General features: G+C 47.1%; 1 pseudogene; it reads left to right on the top strand.

Annotated features, from left to right (window-relative positions):
• LOC147124502 (uncharacterized) overlaps nt 1–17,524 on the top strand; it is a 453,926-nt pseudogene that overhangs the window by 137,849 nt on the left and 298,553 nt on the right.

Here is a 17,524-nt window from a genome sequence, read left to right as displayed (position 1 = left end):
TGCTGCTAGGTTCGATCAGACTCGTCGCCACTGTTGAGTCTGTGTTTACAAGTGCAGTTATTATGAATAACACGACACAGACAACAGAGAGTAACTAAACAGGTCTTTAGTGATTGAGGGTCAGAGCGGGAACTGAGATACATATTACTCCACAGGGTTTATAGACCGGTGTGGTCACTACCGGTACTACAATGTACAGGAGCTGTTAAAAGTAGTCCTTCACCTTAAGGTATCCTCTTAAGGTAGTACAGGTTACATACACTACAGTGGCCCCTGTTGACTCCCTATCTGCATTCCAACAGGAGATTCATTTAAAATTTGCTGCACCACTGCAGTTGAAATGACTAAATGGCATGTGTAAAATAGTTAATCAAAGATCTGGACCTTTCTGTGCAGGCCATCTGCCTCCACTTGTGGCTGTCATCCCTTCTGGGCTCCCAAACCCTTTTAGTACTCCCCCTAGCACCACCACCTAAAGAAAATTGATAAAACCACACAAAACCCAGCGCCTCCAAATACTTCCAAAGCTCAGGCCCTCTCTGGGGTGCTGCTGCATCCTCTAACATGGTCTTTTTCTCTCTCTGTCTCTCTGTTGACCTCTCCTAGTGGTTCCATCCTCAAGTACACAAGTGCTGTCCTGCCCTAACCCTCGAATGTATTCTCACACCCCAAGCCCCCTTCACGTCCCCAGTATTCTTAGTCCACATGGTGCTCCCAGACACCAGTCCACTCTCTCCATATTTTAGTTGTAAATTTTGTTTTATAAATTTATAATAAAAACATGAGCAGAGTTCCAAATAACTGTAGATAGAATAATAAGTTAGGAATATAATGGATAGAAAGCAAACTAATCAATCCTAATTGTGTCTGAATTTCTCTGCCAGTTTTCCATTCTGAAGATTTGTCGATCCTGACCCTTGTTTGATCTTCAAATAATGCTTTCTTAACGGTACTGAAAAACAAGGGATTGTGAAGAAATAAAGGATTTTCCTGACTTCGGAGGTGAAAAATGTTCCTGTTTTAAGGTGAAACAGTGACATTGTATGATAAATTAAAAAGTCAAATGGCAAACAATGGACAATAATTATTTATAAATGCAGAGTAGTTGGCAGGAACAGATGTGAAGTCTGTTAGTTCCTGATTTGCACTTTGTACCATGTTACCTTTTAATAGCATGTGATAACTGTAACAGTGCAGTCAAATGAAAGGCTCAGGTGACGGTTGCCAGGTGACATCAGAAAGGTTCTGGTGCAGTAAACTGACAGGTTTCTGGCTCATCCTTTGCCTGCTGGGAGCAGGAGTTCAGGAAATGAGTCTCCGGAGGAGCTCCAGCTCCAGCTCAGCACAGAGGTACACACCAGATGGTGATCTTGGCAATGAGACAAGCTTTGGAATAGAGACCTGATTTGAATCGAGCGATCCTCTATTGCAGTTTATATGCCTCAGACAAAAAAGAAAAAGCAGCTTCCTTGGTTTTTGATTCATCAGCATCTTGAGAACCAAGCCTTTGTTCATTTTACCAATAGATAGCTATAGTTTTATGTAAGGGAACATTTTCTAAGACTCTGCTGCTGGGGGTGGGGGAGGGGGAGTCTCACCAGTCAGCAGCACAAATTGAACATTTACATGTGTACTGCATACAGTTTTTCAACCACAATTGATCAGAAAATCGTAGAGAGCATGCACCCTGTTTCCAATTTGCACTGTAGGTGAGATTTCCCATTGACAGCACAGACTTGGAAAATTATCTCAGTAAACCCAATTTGTAAGAATGTTTTGCAGATCTGTTAATGTAATTTTTACTTTGATGTGATATACTTAAAATACTTTGTGGTATTTTTTCCTCTTTTAGAAGGAATATTTTCTCTGGTGAATACTGAACTATTAAAATAATCACATATCAAAATGATGGCTGCTAGCCGCTTTCCCTCTGTCAAATTTGTGAAAGATGATTTCAATTTGGCAAATGTAGAAAAACAGCCAATTACAATTCAGCTGAAATAATTCTGTTTTCATACTTTTTAAACATCTGGGGGGAAATATTCAGTTGGTTTGCGCCTCCTGTTAGCGCGAATGGGGCGCAAAGCAACTAGCGCCCGGGCGAGGCAATATCTGCGCCTCTCGCGGAATTGACCGGACATTTTGCGGCGGCGCTAAACAATACCGCCCGATCTCCTGCGCACGCAGATCTTGACGTCATTCGAGCGTGCAACGCCCTTGGGGCGCCCTAGAACGGAAATTGGCACCCCCCTCCTTTCCGCCTGGCACTACCAATAACAGGTAGACTAGAACGCTACCCAGTCGCTGTGGGGCTGGGGGGGCGCTATTTAAAGGGGGCCTCTTCCTGGCTTTTTCTGTGGTAGACATTTTTGCACCACTTGTTCTGAGAGAGAGAGAGAGATTTTGAGAGAGAGAGAAAGAGAGAAAGAGAGACTTCTGCATTGAGTCAACGCTATCTGAAAGAGTTTTGGCTTCTGACCATAACTTTGCAGGTACTTTGGTTTTTGATCTTCATTACTTTGATTGCCCAGATACTATGGGGGTTGCAATGAATGGGGGTGTCGTCCTGCGCCATCACATTCAGAGGGCACAGAGACACAGAGAGAGAGTGGCAATCATGGCCAGATGGAGGAGGGCCAACAGGCCTCTCTACAGGAGACCTTACCCTCCCAGGGTATTTCGCCAACAACTCTCCTACATTAATATGTCTGAGGAGCAGTGTTTGCGAAGGCTGCACTTCAGCAAGGAGGTGGTCACTGAGCTCTGCCACCTGCTGCAGCCAGATCTGCAGCCTCAACTGAGGAGCAGGACGTCTCTGTCGGTGGCAGTAAAGATAACAGTGGCTCTGTACTTTTATGCCACCGGCTCATTTCAATCAGCTACTGGGAACATCGCCAATATCTCCCAGTTCGTGGTGCACTGCTGCATCCATGAGGTCACAAATGCCCTCTATAAAAGGAGACGAGAGTACATCTCTTTCCCCATGACTCCGGACAAGCAGCAAGAACGCACAATGGGCTTTGCTAGGATAGCGGGCTTCCTCATGGCGCCATTGACTGCACGCATGTGGCTTTGCGTGCTCCGCATGAGAATGCCGAGGATTTCCGCAACCGAAAGGGCTTCCATTCCTTAAACGTTCAGATGGTCTGTGACCACAGACAGCTGATACTCGCTGTCAATGCCCACTATCCTGGCAGCAGCCACGATGCATTCATCCTGCGCCAGACTACTGTGGCAGAACTTTTCCAGGCACCGCATCACCCAGGTGGCTGGCTTCTCGGGGACAAGGGATATCCACTGTGCATCTGGCTGATGACACCACTCCGTACGCCCAACACCCCTGCTGAGCTGCGGTACAATGAGAGCCATCAAGCTACCAGGAACATTGTTGAGCACACAATCGGCGTGCTCAAGCAATGGTTTCGCTGTCTGGACCATTCTGGAGGAGCCCTGCTGTACTCGCCTGAGTGAGTCTCCCACTTCGTTGTTGTTTGCTGCATGCTGCATAACCTGGCAATCCTCAGGACCCAGCCAATGCCACCAGGCCTTGGAGCACCACCAGGGGAGGAGGAGGAGGAAGATGAGGAGGATGATGATCAGCAGCACCAAGGTGGGAGGGAGGCACACAATGTAGAAACTGGAAGGACGCCCGTCAACAGCTGATAGCAAGCCGCTTCTAGGCCCCTGCTGAGGAAATGGCTTCTGCTATTGAGAACAACATGAATGAAACCAACCTGCAACCCCTAAGCCGGCCAAGGCAACAATGATTGCAAAGACCAAACATGTATATTTTGAATACAAAAACTTATTTATTTTACAAACTCTGTGTGTGTCATTTCCGCATGACAAACTATATGAAAGAAACACAAAAAAAACAGTCATTAACATAACTGGCTCTCAAAACCTGGAGATAATGTCCAAAACACTGAAAAAAAATTTGACCACGAGCCTCGGCCTTTAATAAAAAAAGGAACAACATTTTGTCACACCTCCTACTTTTTGCCCTTTGAGGGTGATCTCCTTCCCTTGCGCACTTCCCCCCTTCCCACCCTACAGTTCCTCCATAATGGGACCCCAGTGGTTGCAGCAAGGCTGGTGGAAGGCTGCTGATTGTCACAACCTGAGACTGCAGATGCCCTTGAAGGACGGCCTCAACCAGCTTTGGGCCTGGAGGGCCCGGCTGCAGACTGCACCAACTCTGCATGGGCGGCAGCAGTCTGTCCTACCGGCGGTGGCAAGTGCAGTGGAGAAGTGACAGTGGTTGCAGCAGGAATGCTGTCCTCTTGAGAGAGGACAGCAACTCCCTGCTCGACCGACACACTGGCACTCCCATGGGGCAGCACTTCAGCATCCGGAGCAATCTGCTGGAGTACAGATTGCTGGCCTGCTGCGGTGCGGTGAGAGCCCCGGGGAAATGTGTCCGAACCAGCTAGGATGGCAGGAGTCAGTGCTCGCGTGGCCTCAATCTGAGTCAGCATGAGAACAGCCAGTGACTGCATTGCAGCACTAAGCATTTGCGTGGCATCCGCCTGTGCTACTGTGAAGTGCTCCACACTCCTTGCCAGTGATTCAATGCATTCAGGCACCCTTCCCATTGCACCCATGAGCTCAGTGTGCCTGTGTACCACCTGGGTGTTCATTTCAGTGAGGAGCTGCTCCTCCTCTGCATTACTCCCCCTCCGGGGAGAAGGCCCCCGAGCTTCCCTACCCCCATCGTGTTGCTGCAGCTCACTGGGCCCTGGAGCTTCACCCTCATCAGACCCTTCCCCCCTGCTCCCCTCCAGGGAAGGCGTGTTCCCAGTGTGGGCATGGGCTTCCTCGGGAGAGGGTGGCGCTGATGCTCCGGCTTCCTCTTCCTCCTCGCCTGCAGCTTCACTCCCACTGGCTGCTTGAGGGCCCGTCTCCTCAGCTGGTGAATCACCATCTGAAAGCAGGGAGGTACAAGGGTGGCTTTAGCGTGAGGACAGGGTGGCAGCAAGGGAGGAATGAGTACAGTGATTTAGTAAGTTGGATTGAAAGTGTCAAAGGCTGGTGTTATGAGGAACAAGTGGAAGGAGAGAGGACAAAAAGGTGATGACCTTACCATTGCTGTCCAGAACGGGGTCGACGTCTCCCATGGCGACGGGACCGATCACCCAGCTTGCCACAAGCCTCTGGATGCGTACCTCAAGATCATTGAGGGGTTGCAGCTGAGGCCGCCCTCCACCCGTCCGTTGCTGCTGTCTCCTATATAGCTTGGCCTGCAAGAAAAAGGATGGCGTCTGAGTAAATATACAGCCATGGTCTTGCCTGATGTGCCTCCCATAGTTGAATAGTCCTTACTGTATGCAGCCATGGTCTTGCCTGATGTGCATCCCATAGTTGAATAGCCCTTACTGTATGCAGCCATGGTCTTGCCTGATGTGCCTCCCATAGTTGAATAGCCCTTACTGTTTGCAGCCATGGTCTTGCCTGATGTGCATCCCATAGTTGAATAGCCCTTAATGTATGCAGCCATGGTCTTGCCGGATGTGCATCCCATAGTTGAATAGCCCTTACTGTATGCAGCCATGGTCTTGCCTGATGTGCATCCCATAGTTGAATAGCCCTTACTGTATGCAAAGTGTGGACTGTGCGTGTGTGTTTGATGAAAGGGCCATGGGTCTTGGATGAGTGTTGGGCATTGGGGCTTTTAAGACCCTCTGGCCATAGAGTGAGGTTGAGATGGAGGGATGGAGAGGTTTTGAAAAGAAGCCACTCACCCTGACGACCTGAGTGAGGTCGTTGGACTTTTTCCTACATTGGAGATGGGTCCTAGGCACCATGCTCCTTGAGGAGATGCTCTGAGCCACCTCCCTCCACACTCTTCTGTACTCGCATGGCAAAGGCCTCCTGCCACTCTCTGGGTACAGTATAGATCTTCTGCGCTCCACCGTGCCAACCAGAGCCTCCAAGGCCCGCTTGCTGAAGTGATGTGCTCGCTCCCTGGCCCTCTCCATAGTCCTTGCCTGCAAGATTTAGCCACCGGTCTGTCCAGGCCAAGATTCAAGGTTCCAAAGAGCAGGGTGTGGCTGGAGAGCAAGATCGACCCTCCCCTTTAAGAACTGACCGGCGCCAGTGTGTCTGTGTTTAATCGGTAACTGACAGCACCTGCGCTGCGCCCGCGCTCTGAGGTAGTGCCTTGCTCCTCGGCCTTAGCGCCTTAAGAGAGGTGTGTTGTGCCTGATTTAGCGCTCCAATCACCTCCAGGGGCGATAAAAGCCAAGTTTGCCGTCGGAGGCGATAATTAGTGCCAGGCGCGAAATTTTGCTCATGGCCGATAACAGCGCCCCAAACAGGGCGATAATGAATTTCTCCCCCCTGATTTGGCACTTAAATGAAAACACTGAGTTAACTGACTTAAGACCAGATATTGAGTGAGCAAAACTTATGGTAGAGCAAAGTGCTTTGTTGTAGTGGGATTGCGTACACTGACTATATTATGAAATTTGCTACCTGAGTATCACCATTTTGCATAAAAAGCCACAGAGATAGGGAAAGTGCCAATTTCTGACAGGACCTAAGCAATAGCAAATCACTTGCCCTGCTTATTGGAAGTGGATTTTGTGAATCTGCACCCGCCACTCCTGATGCTAGCTTGCAAACTTGAATGGAAGTTTAGGAAACACTTTTTGTTTCAATTTTTTACACAGGGACAATTTTCTATTCCTAGTGCAAGCCATGTCTGAAATGTTATGAGGTGGTGCTAATTTTGCCTGAGTGAGGTGAAATTTGACTTGGGCAGAGACGCAAAACGTGGTGTAATGCATCTGCCCCCCCAGTTATATGTCCCGTCCGATAGTTCCATTGACTTCAATAGAACTGAATATCGGGCATGGTGTATAACCAGCGGCAGATGCGATATCGCCCATTTTGCGTCCCTGCCCAAGTCAAATTTCAACCCAGAATGTGTGACCAGCACTCAAATTTCCTGCCTCAGCAACTTTAGCCATGCAACCTTATACCTGAAACCCTCATCCATGCCTTTTTTACCGCTAGACTTGACTATTCCAATGCTCCCCTGGCCGTCCTTCCACCTTCCACCCTACATAAACTTGAGCTCATCCAAAACTCTGCTTCCTATAACATAACTTGCACCAAGCCCCGTTCACCCATCACCCCGTGCTCGCTGACCTACATTAGCTCCAGGTCCGGCAATGCCTCAATTTTAAAATTCTTGCCTTTGTTTTCAAATCCTTCCATGGCCTCACCCCTCCCTATCTCTGTAACCTCGTCCAGCACCTACAACCCCCGAGATATCTGCGCTTCTCCAATTCTGGCCTCTTGCACATTCTCGATTATAATCGCTCCACCGTGCCTTCAGCTGCCAAGGCCCTAAGCTCTGAAATTCCCTCCCTAAACCTCTTTACCTCTCTTTCTTCCTTTACGTCGCTCCTTAAAACTGACCTCTTTGACCAAGCTTTTGGTCACCTTTCTTAATGTCTTCTTATGTGGCTCAGTGTCAGATTTTGTTTGCTAACGCTCTTGTGAAGTATCTTGGGACGTTTTACTACGTTAAAGGTGGTGTATAAGTGCAAGTTGTTGTTACTTACAAATCCAGGTACATACTGGAACAAGTGTAGGGAACACACTAGTGGTGGAAAGTCAACGTGTGTGTAAGTGAAGCCTAAAGGGATGGAGACAATTAAAGGGAAGTTTCACAATTGGAAGGGAGAAAGTTCTGAAAGCATTTAGAAAGGCTCTAAAAGCCTATCAACAGATTAGCAATATTTGTCAAGGCTGCTGGAACAGTGGGCTAAGAAGTGACAGACAAAAATGAAGGGAAAGAAAGCCCTAAGCGTAAGCATAAAGCTGCAGCTGACTGATTCTGTCACTTGCTGTGCCAGCCTCATGGTGCATGTTAGCAGGGGGTATCCTTATAGCAAATGGCAGAGCTCTGCATATGGCGTTGATGACCTAAAACCTGTAAAGACACTTCCCCATAGCCTTTGTCAGATTGGTGATGCAATGCCTGCAAACGTGGTCGACGCCATGTTGGTAGGTGTGGCTAGTAAGGCTTCACATGGGTTTGCTGTCAAAATTTAAGTTAAGAGTTGGAACCTTAATCATCTGCCTCTGTGTGTAGTTGCAGGTGTGCAGGTACCAGAGGGTGTAATTAGAGCACTTCTCATTCTGTCAAACGTGCCTGGTATGCCTTTGGTTATCCTTTCCTTTTTCCTCAACACCTCAGATAGGGGTATTCCTATTGGAAAGCCTATTGAGGGCATTAATGGTGTTTGGGACAAAAAAAATGTAAACAATTTGCACACAGGCTCAGGAGAACTTAAATGCTAGGAGGAAATGGGAAAACAGGCCAGAAATAGGATCAAAACCACAAAATAATATTCATTTGGCCCTTCAAATTCATTTATTTTGGCTACTCAGTGCCTATCAATCATGGACACCTATGGGCATAGAATAGAATCATAGAATGATTACAGCACAGAAGGAGGCCATTCGGCCCATCGAGCTTGTGCCGGCTCTCTGCAAGAGCACTTCAGCTAGTCCCACTCCCCCACCCTTTCCCCGTGGCACTGCAATTTTTTTTTCCTTTAGATACTTATCCAATTCCCTTTTGAAAGCCATGATTGAGTCTGCCACCACCACCATCTCAGGCAGCGCATTCCAGATCCTAACCACTCGCTCCGTAAAAAAGCTTATCCTCATGTCGCCTTTGGTTCTTTTGCCAGTTACCTTAAATCTGTGTCCTCAGGTTCTCGACCCTTCCGCCAATGGGAACAGTTTCTCGCTATCTATATCTGGAGATTACTACCTTTGAGGTCCTGCTTTTTTATCTCTTTCCTAGCTCCCTAAAATCTGCCTGCAGGACCTCATCCCTTTTTCTACATATGTCGTTGGTACCAATATGGACCACAACCTCTGGCTGTTCACCCTCCCCCCTCAGAATGTGCTGCAGCCGCTCAGTGACATCCTTGACCCAGGCACCAGGGAGGCAACATACCAACCTGGAGTCACGTCTGCGGCCGCAGAAATAGTCTGTTCCCCTAACTTTTGAATTCCCTACCACTATTGCTTTCCTGATCTTCCTCCTCCTCCCCTGTACAGCTGAGCCACCTGTGGTGCCGTGGACTTGGCTCTGGCTGTACCCCCCAGAAGAACCATTGCCCTCACCAGTACCGGCATCATTTACAATTGTATAGAAACAGTGTTCAGAACTGGGAAGTGTAAGAACAGTGCTGTTGCATAATTTAAATATTCAACGGAAGTCCCATTTGCTTTAAGTGGGATCTTCCACCATCTGCCCACCAGCCCTCTAGAAATGTGTATCAAAGCAGAAGGGGTGGAGAACCAGCTTTATGGATGTCTGCCCTTTTCCTTCACCCTAGCACCTGGAAAACTGGCATGGAGAATGGCCTCCGTGTTTCTTAGGCTTTTCTAAAAGTTTTCAGAATCCTTAGCAAGTGCTTAGCAAGCAGGCTTTAATTCCATCGCCTACCCCCCGCCCACCCCCCCCTCCCCCCACCCCCACGATTATCCTGACTCACATTTGAGGCTGTGAACAAAATTGAGACTAGTAGTAATAATGGAAGAAAAGTTTGTTATTGTTTTTGTTCAGCAGTTTAACCATTTTGAATTTTTATGTTATTGTTGCCACCCCAAAGCAAAATACTGTACACCCTTCCTGTCATCTGCCTTTTAAACTATATAGGTGATAACATTTAAAAGAAGAAGACATAAAAACTATTGCTGGTGTTGTGTGAGTAAATGGAAACAAATTTTAAATAAGAACTCTGGAGTATGCTCTCTAGGAATGAACAGCCTTTCTACTGGATTTTAGTTCAACATATTGGTATTTTGACATGGTGCTTTGAGAAGGCTGAAGGATGAACATTTTTTTTCAAGGGGAAAAAAAAGTAGAAAAATCCCGTTTAAAAAGTAATTTCCTTTATTTCATCCCAAATATGTCATCTCAACCCCTGCCTCTAGCAAAATTCATCACGCTACTACAAGCACCGTGAAAAATGTTCTAATGAAAAAGTTAACCTTCATTTCCAAATTCAAATCTCAGCATACCACGTTAGTCACAGTCTGCATTAAGGGGAAAAACATGATTAATTGCATGGTTACTTTTAAGTGTATAACTGAGTGCATGTGTTGATTTTTTTAAAAGGCATTGATCATTCTTATTTTTGTCTTACGGTTTGAACAAGTGCTTTGAAAAATTGTTTCAAGAAAATCCCCCCCCCCCCTTATCATTTTAATTGCTGATGCATAAAATAAGATAACTATTGAAATGAATATTAGGTTTGTAAATTTTCACTGGAATATGGTAAACAGTTTCGTTTGTATTCTTTCAGCATTGGATCTTTTAGGTCGTTTTAGTAACCAACCCCCTTAGGAAGTAGTGTGGAATCCCCAAGATGTCACCTCTTTTGTTTTTTTTTGCATTTTTATTCAAAACTCATGAAGTTCAAATTTGAGAAATTCAGTGCTGCTTGTAACCCCGGCTGCTTTCCCAGCATGCAGACAATACCAGAATCTCCTTTGCATTCTATAGGGAGAAGAGATACAGATTCAGCAGATTTTTGCATTTTATTCTGTGAATTTTTCATAGACAATATCTCAATGGACTGATTTGGTTTAACTGTTGTTGTCATTCTGTCTATAAAAGCTCAAGTAACAAATCCATTCATCAGTTTGTTTTAAAATTATTAACCTGTAATTTCATTAAATGGCACAGTGAATGGCACCGTCACCTCCAGTCCAGATCCAAGGTCATCCCATCCTCTGTCGTCGAATTACAGTATGCAGACGACGCTTGCGTCTGCGCATACTCGGAGGTCGAACTCCAAACCATCGTCAACACCTTCACCGAAGCGTACGAGAGCATGGGCCTTACACTAAACATCCATAAGACAAAGGTCCTCTACCAACCTGCCCCTGCCACACAGTACTGGCCCCTGGTTATCAAAATCCACGACAAGGCCTTGAACAATGTGGACTACTTTCCATACCTCGAGAGCCTACTGTCAACAAGGGCAGACATCGATGACGGAGTCCAACACCACCTTCAGTATGCCAGTGCAGCCTTCGGTCGCCTGAGGAAGAGTGTGTTTGAAGTCCAGGACCTCAAACCCGGCACCAAGCTCATGGTCTACACAGCAGTAGTGATACCCGCCTTTCTGTATGCCTCAGAGACATGGATCATGTACAGCAGGCACCTCAAAGCACTGGAGAGGTACCACCTACGCTGCCTCCACAAGATCCTGCAAATTCATTGGCAGGGTAGGTGCACCAACGTCAGTGTTCTCGCTCAGGCCAACATCCCCAGCATCGAAGCTTTGACCATGCTCGATCAGCTCCGATGGACTGGTCACATCGTCCGCATGCTCGATACGAGATTCCCAAAACAAGGGCTCTACTCGGAGCTCCAACACGGCAAGAGAGCCCCAGGTGGGCAGAGGAAACGCTTCAAGGACACCCTCAAAGCCTCCTTGAAAAAGTGCAACATCCCCACCGACACCAGGGAATCCCTGGCCCAAGACCACAAAAAGTGGAGGAGAAGCATCCAGGAAGGCGCCAAACACCTTGAGTCTCTTTGCCAGGAGCAAGAGGAAGCCAAGCGCAAGGAGCACACATCAACCCAAGCACCCCACCCACCATCTGCCCCACCTGTGACAGAGACTGTAGGTCCCGCATTGGACTCATCAGTCACCTGAGAACTCATTTTTAATGTGGAAGCAAGTCATCCTCAGTTCCGAGGGACTGCCTAAGAAGAACAGTGAATAAAATGTTGGATCGCCTCTGGAACAAATATTTTGACTTTTATGAAGGACTGATTAGCAAAGGTTACTTCTTACTGATGGTACATTTGAAATGAACTGTCACAGCTTTAGGTTGTCATATTTGGACAATTAAAGTCTATTTTATTATGCTATTTATTAAAAGTGCATAGCAATGCTTGCAACTGTTGTGAGTCATTCTATTTGGAAATAAAATCCAATCAAATTAAATATTCACACAAATATTCTTTAAATTCTTATTATAGGCAGCAAATGTAGAGAACCTTTCCATGCTGTGGCTAATGTCAGGAAGGAATCTGACTAAACAACCTGTAACTCTCCTAGATCTTTGCTATGGCAGGATGGATAACCTGAACCTTCAGCATATGGTAAGTATAAATGCAAATGTAAGAAGCATTAGCCTGGGCAATCAGTGTTGAGCTGGATAGTTTAATATTGAATGAATTAGTGAAATAAGACAACTATTGAACTGGCTGAAAATAAAAACTGGACTACAATTAATACGTATCTTTGTCATCTCCACACCTGACTATTCCAATACTCTCCTGGCTGGCCGACTATCCTCCACAGTTTGTAAATTCAGCTCATCCAAAATTCTGCTGCCCATATCCTATCTCATACACCATTCACCCATCACTCCTGTCCTTGCTGACCTATCTTGGCTCCCGGTCCCCTAACGCATCCAATTTAGAATTCTCATCCTCATGCTTAAATCCCTTCAAGGCCCCACCCCCCTAATTTCCATAACCTCCCCCAGCCCTACAACTCCTGCCGAACTCTCCGTTCCTCTGACTCTGACCTCTTGTGCATTCCTCCATCCCTTCGCCCCACCAATGGCCTTCAGCCATCGAGACCCCTCGCTCTGGAATTTCCTCCCTAAACCTCTCTGTCTCTACACCTTCCTATCCTCCTTTAAGACTCTCCTTAAAATCCACCTCTTTATCCAAGCTTTTGGTCACCCCATCTAATATCTGCTTCTTTGGCTTAGCATCCATTTTTGCCTTTTTAAGCCTCTTTGAAACACTTTGGGGCATTTTTCTGCATTAAAGGTACTATATAAATGTAAGTTGTTTATGTTAATGGCTAGTTGGCATATTTAGTGCGATATGCTGCTAAACTTAGTACTGTATTTAAATTATAGTGCCACACAAATATTTCTACACTGTAAGAAATAGAATTGCGTTTTTAGTTTATGCTTTGTAAGAGCCAACCAGTGGAAGCACTGCACAACCTTGCTCATAATACAAACATTAAAATCATACAGGTCGTTCAGTTCTCCTTTGGAATCTATAATTTACATGCAGCTGTTTCACTAAACTCCACAGAATACAAATAACTATGATGAGCTAAATTTTTTGAATTACCCTCATGAACACACCTGCATGAGAGTTTCACAGCACAAGAGTTCACTGGACCAATGTTAGTAAGTGTAGAACTGAACTGGTGACAATAATCACAATTGAATGCTGGAGGTGCAGCTCAAATTGTGCAGCTGTGTCTGTGACCTTTATGGCTGTTGATTTTTATAGAATGCAATTTTTCAGCTCTGCTGTATTCACTAACTGCAGAGGCAGTGACTTTGAAGTGTCTGATGGAAAAAATTGCTGTATGTCATAGAAACTGGGGAAAGGGCACATTGCTTTTTTTTCTGTGTCAAGGAGCTGACCTGTCAGTTTCCAACTGGAACAAATTTGCAGTGACAGTTTCCAGTTTTCATAGATTGCACTTTTGAGTACACTATTTCGACCTGTATCTTGACTATCTGGTTGTAAATTATTCGCATGCTAAATTATTCATGAAGTGCACTCCATCATGTCATACACCTGATTATTGACTAAATGTAACAGACTTCAAAGTTCAGCCCTGGATGCTTCCAACACTTCTGATGATACCTGAAAAATAGTGCATTGTGCTTTAAATATAAAAGTGTCGGCAATGTGTGATACTTTATAATTGATTTGAATCCTTACTTTATATCATTACCCAGGGAGCTAAGATTTGTTTTTTGCCAATGATGCATATTTTCTTATTTTAGCAACTGTTGAAAGGTTCAGCTTTGGAGGGAGTGAAGCATTGTAAAAAGAGGGTAGAGCAGTGCTACTCACAATTGCATAATCGTTTTATAAATTTGTGCCTGTTTTTAATATATTTGCCCAACAACAGCTGGAAGATCCCACCAAATTCTTTGTGTGAGGGAGGTTTTTTATTTATGTTCTTTTACTGGAAAAGGATTCTTGCTTGTGATGTTATGAATCTCGGAATTCACCCTACCAGATTCCAACTAGTCTGCAGCTTAATAAAAAATAAAAAATACCTTGGGGAATGGTCATGGACTTAGTTCAGCTGTGGGCAGCTGTTCCTCCCTAGCACTACAGCATTAAATGGTGGTTTGAACACTTTAGTGGGTCAGAAGTCATATCATGCATAATATTAGTATATAAATGGCACTGCTAATTGTTGTGGAACTAAAATATATAAAACTAGCTGGAGTGCCCGGCGGTGCCGAGGGTTTTTTGAGGGCATATAAATGAGTTTGTCTGTCTGTCTGTCTGTGTGGGAAGGAGAGAGAGAGAGGGAGAGGGAAAGAGAGAGAGAGAGAGAGAGGGAAGAAGAGAGAGAGGGAGGGAAGGAGAGAGAGAGAGAGAGAGAGGGAAGGACAGAGAGAGGGAAGGAGACAGAGAGAGAGAGGGAAGGAGAGAGAGAGGGAAGGAGAGAGAGAGGGAAGGAGAGAGAGAGGGAGGGAAGGGGAGAGAGAGAGAGAGGGAAGGAGAGAGAGAGGGAAGGAGAGAGAGACAGAGAGAGGGGGAAGGAGAGAGAGACAGAGAGAGAGAGGGAAGGAGAGAGAGAGGGAAGGAGACAGAGAGAGAGAGGGAAGGAGGGAAGGAGGGAAGCAACATGCGATAGACAAAGCTAAGCGATCTCACAACCATCGGATCAAATCAAAGCTCTGCAGTCCTGCCACATCCAGTCGCGAGTGGTGGTGGACAATTAAACAGTTAACAGGAGGAGGAGGCTCCAAAAATATCCCCATCCTCAATGATGGTGGAGCCCAGCACGTGAGTGCAAAAGACAAGGCTGAAGCATTTGCAACTATCTTCAGCCAGAAGTGCCGAGTGGATGATCCATCTCGGCCTCCTCCTGAGGTCCCCAGCATCACAGATGCCAGTCTTCAGCCCATTCAATTCACTCCACGTGATGTCAAGAAATGGCTGAAGACACTGGATACTGCAAAGGCTATGGGCCCTGACAACATTCCGGCAATAGTACTGAAGACTTGTGCTCCAGAACTAGCTGCGCCCCTAGCCAAGCTGTTCCAGTACAGCTACAACACTGGCATCTACCCGGCAATGTGGAAAATTGCCCAAGTATGTCCTGTCTACAAAAAGCAGGACAAATCCGACCCGGCCAATTACCGTCCCATCAGTCTACTCTCAATCATCAGCAAAGTGATGGAAGGTGTCGTCGACAGTGCTATCAAGCGGCACTTACTCAGCAATAACCTGCTAACTGATGCCCAGTTTGGGTTCCGCCAGGGCCACTCAGCTCCTGACCTCATTACAGCCTTGGTCCAAACATGGACAAAAGAGCTGAACTCAAGAGGTGAGGTGAGAGTGACTGCCCTTGACATCAAGGCAGCATTTGATCGAGTGTGGCATCAAGGAGCCCTAGCAAAACTGAAGTCAATGGGAATCAAGGGGAAAGCTCTCCATTGGTTGGAATCATACCTAGCACAAAGGAAGTTGGCTGTGGTTGTTGGAGGTCATTCATCTCAATCACATGACATCACTGCAGGAGTTCCTCAGGGCAGTGTCCTAGGCCCAACCATCTTCAGCTGTTTCATCAATGACCTTCCGTCCATCATAAAGTCAAAAGGGGGGATGTTCGCTGATGATTGCACACTGTTCAGCACCATTCGAGACTCATCAGATACTGACACAGTCCGTGTCCATATGCAGCAAGACACGGACAACATTCAGACTTGGGCTGACAAGTGGCAAGTAACATTCGCACCACACAAGTGCCAGGCAATGACCATCTCCAACAAGCGAGACTCTAACCATCTCCCCTTGACATTCAATGGCATTACCATCGCTGAATCTCCCACTATCAACATCCTGGGGGTTACCATTGATCAGAAACTGAACTGGACCAGCCATATAAATACTGTGGCTACAAGAGCAGGCCAGAGGCTGGGAATTCTGCGGTGAGTGTCTCACCTCCTGACTCCCCAAAGCCTTTCCACCATCTACAAGGCACAAGTCAGGAGTGTGATGGAATACTCTCCACTTGCCTGGTTGAGTGCAGCTCCTACAACACTCAAGAAGCTCGACACCATTCAGGATAAAGCAGCCCACTTGATTGGCATTCCATCCACCACCTTCAACATTCACTCCCTCCACCACCGGCGTACTGTGGCTGCAGTGTGTACCATCTACAAGATGCATTGCAGCAACTCGCCAAAGCTCCTTCAACAGCACCTTCCAAACCCGCAAACTCTACCACTTAGAAGGACAAGGGCAGCAGACGCATGGGAACATCACCACCTACAAGTTCCCCTCCAAGCCACACACCATCCTGACTTGGACCTGTATCGCCGTTCCTTCACTGTCGCTGGGCCAAAATCCTGGAACTCCCTTCCTAACAGCATTGTGGGTGTACCTACACCATATGGACTGCAGCGGTTCAAGAAGGCGGCTCACCACCATCTTCTCAAGGGCAATTAGGGATGGGCACTAAATGCAGGCCTAGCCAGCGACGCCCACATCCCATCAATGAATAAAAAAAAAGACAGAGAGGGAAGGAGAAAGAGAGAGAGAGAGGGAAGGAGAGAGAGAGAGAGGGAAGGAGAGAGAGACAGAGAGAGAGAGGGAAGGAGAGAGAGATGGAAGGAGACAGAGAGAGAGAGAGGGAAGGAGACAGAGAGAGAGAGGGAAGGAGGGAGAGACAGAGAGAGAGAGGGAAGGAGAGAGAGAGAGAGGGAAGGAGAGAGAGAGAGAGAGAGGGAAGGAGAGAGAGAGAGGGAAGGAGAGAGAGAGAGAGAGGGAAGGAGAGAGAGAGGGAAGGAGAGAGAGGGAAGGAGAGAGAGAGAGAGAGAGGGAAGGAGAGAGAGAGAGAGAGAGCGGGAAGAAGAGTGAGCAAGAGAGAGAGGGAAGGAGAGAGAGAGAGAGAGGGAAGGAGAGCGAGAGAGGGAAGGAGCGAGAGAGAGAGAGAAGGAGAGAGTGAGGGAAGGATATAGAGAAGAGAGGAAGACACCCCGGGGAAGGAGCTGGACTCAGAGCCCGGCTGGTGAAGAAGGGCGGCCGTATTTTGTGAGTTCGGCGGGAAGTTTGAATTGCGGCGGCCAAAGGAAGGAAGAAGGTCAGCTCTCCCTCTCTCCCACCCCTTCACACTTTCCCCCCCTCACCCTGTCTCTCTCCCTCCCCCTCTCTCCGTGCCGCTCTCTCTCTCTCCCCTCTCTCTCTCCCCCCTCTCTCTCCCTGCCCCTCTCTCCCCCTGCCCCTCTCTCTTCCCTTGCCCCTCTCTCTCTCCCTCCCTTACCCTCTCTCCCTGCCTCCCCCTCTCTCTCCCTGCCGCTCTCTCTCCCCTCTTTCTCCCTGCCCCTCTCTCTCGCTGCCCTCTCCATCCCTCCCTCCCCGCTCTCTCTCTCTCTCTCCCCTCTCTCTCCGTCTCACCACATGCCGACCTCACCTCCGGCTACCAGACACGGGAGCCGGGTTCAAGCTTCAGAGGAGCCCTGGACA

The sequence above is a fragment of the Somniosus microcephalus genome, chromosome 1, assembly GCF_052327205.1.
Source record: "Somniosus microcephalus isolate GS21.2 chromosome 1, FLI_Smic_1.0, whole genome shotgun sequence".
NCBI classification, from domain to species: Eukaryota; Metazoa; Chordata; class Chondrichthyes; order Squaliformes; family Somniosidae; genus Somniosus; species Somniosus microcephalus.
The sequence above is the reverse complement of the archived record's forward strand: the minus strand, read 5'-3'. Positions and strand labels throughout refer to the sequence as shown.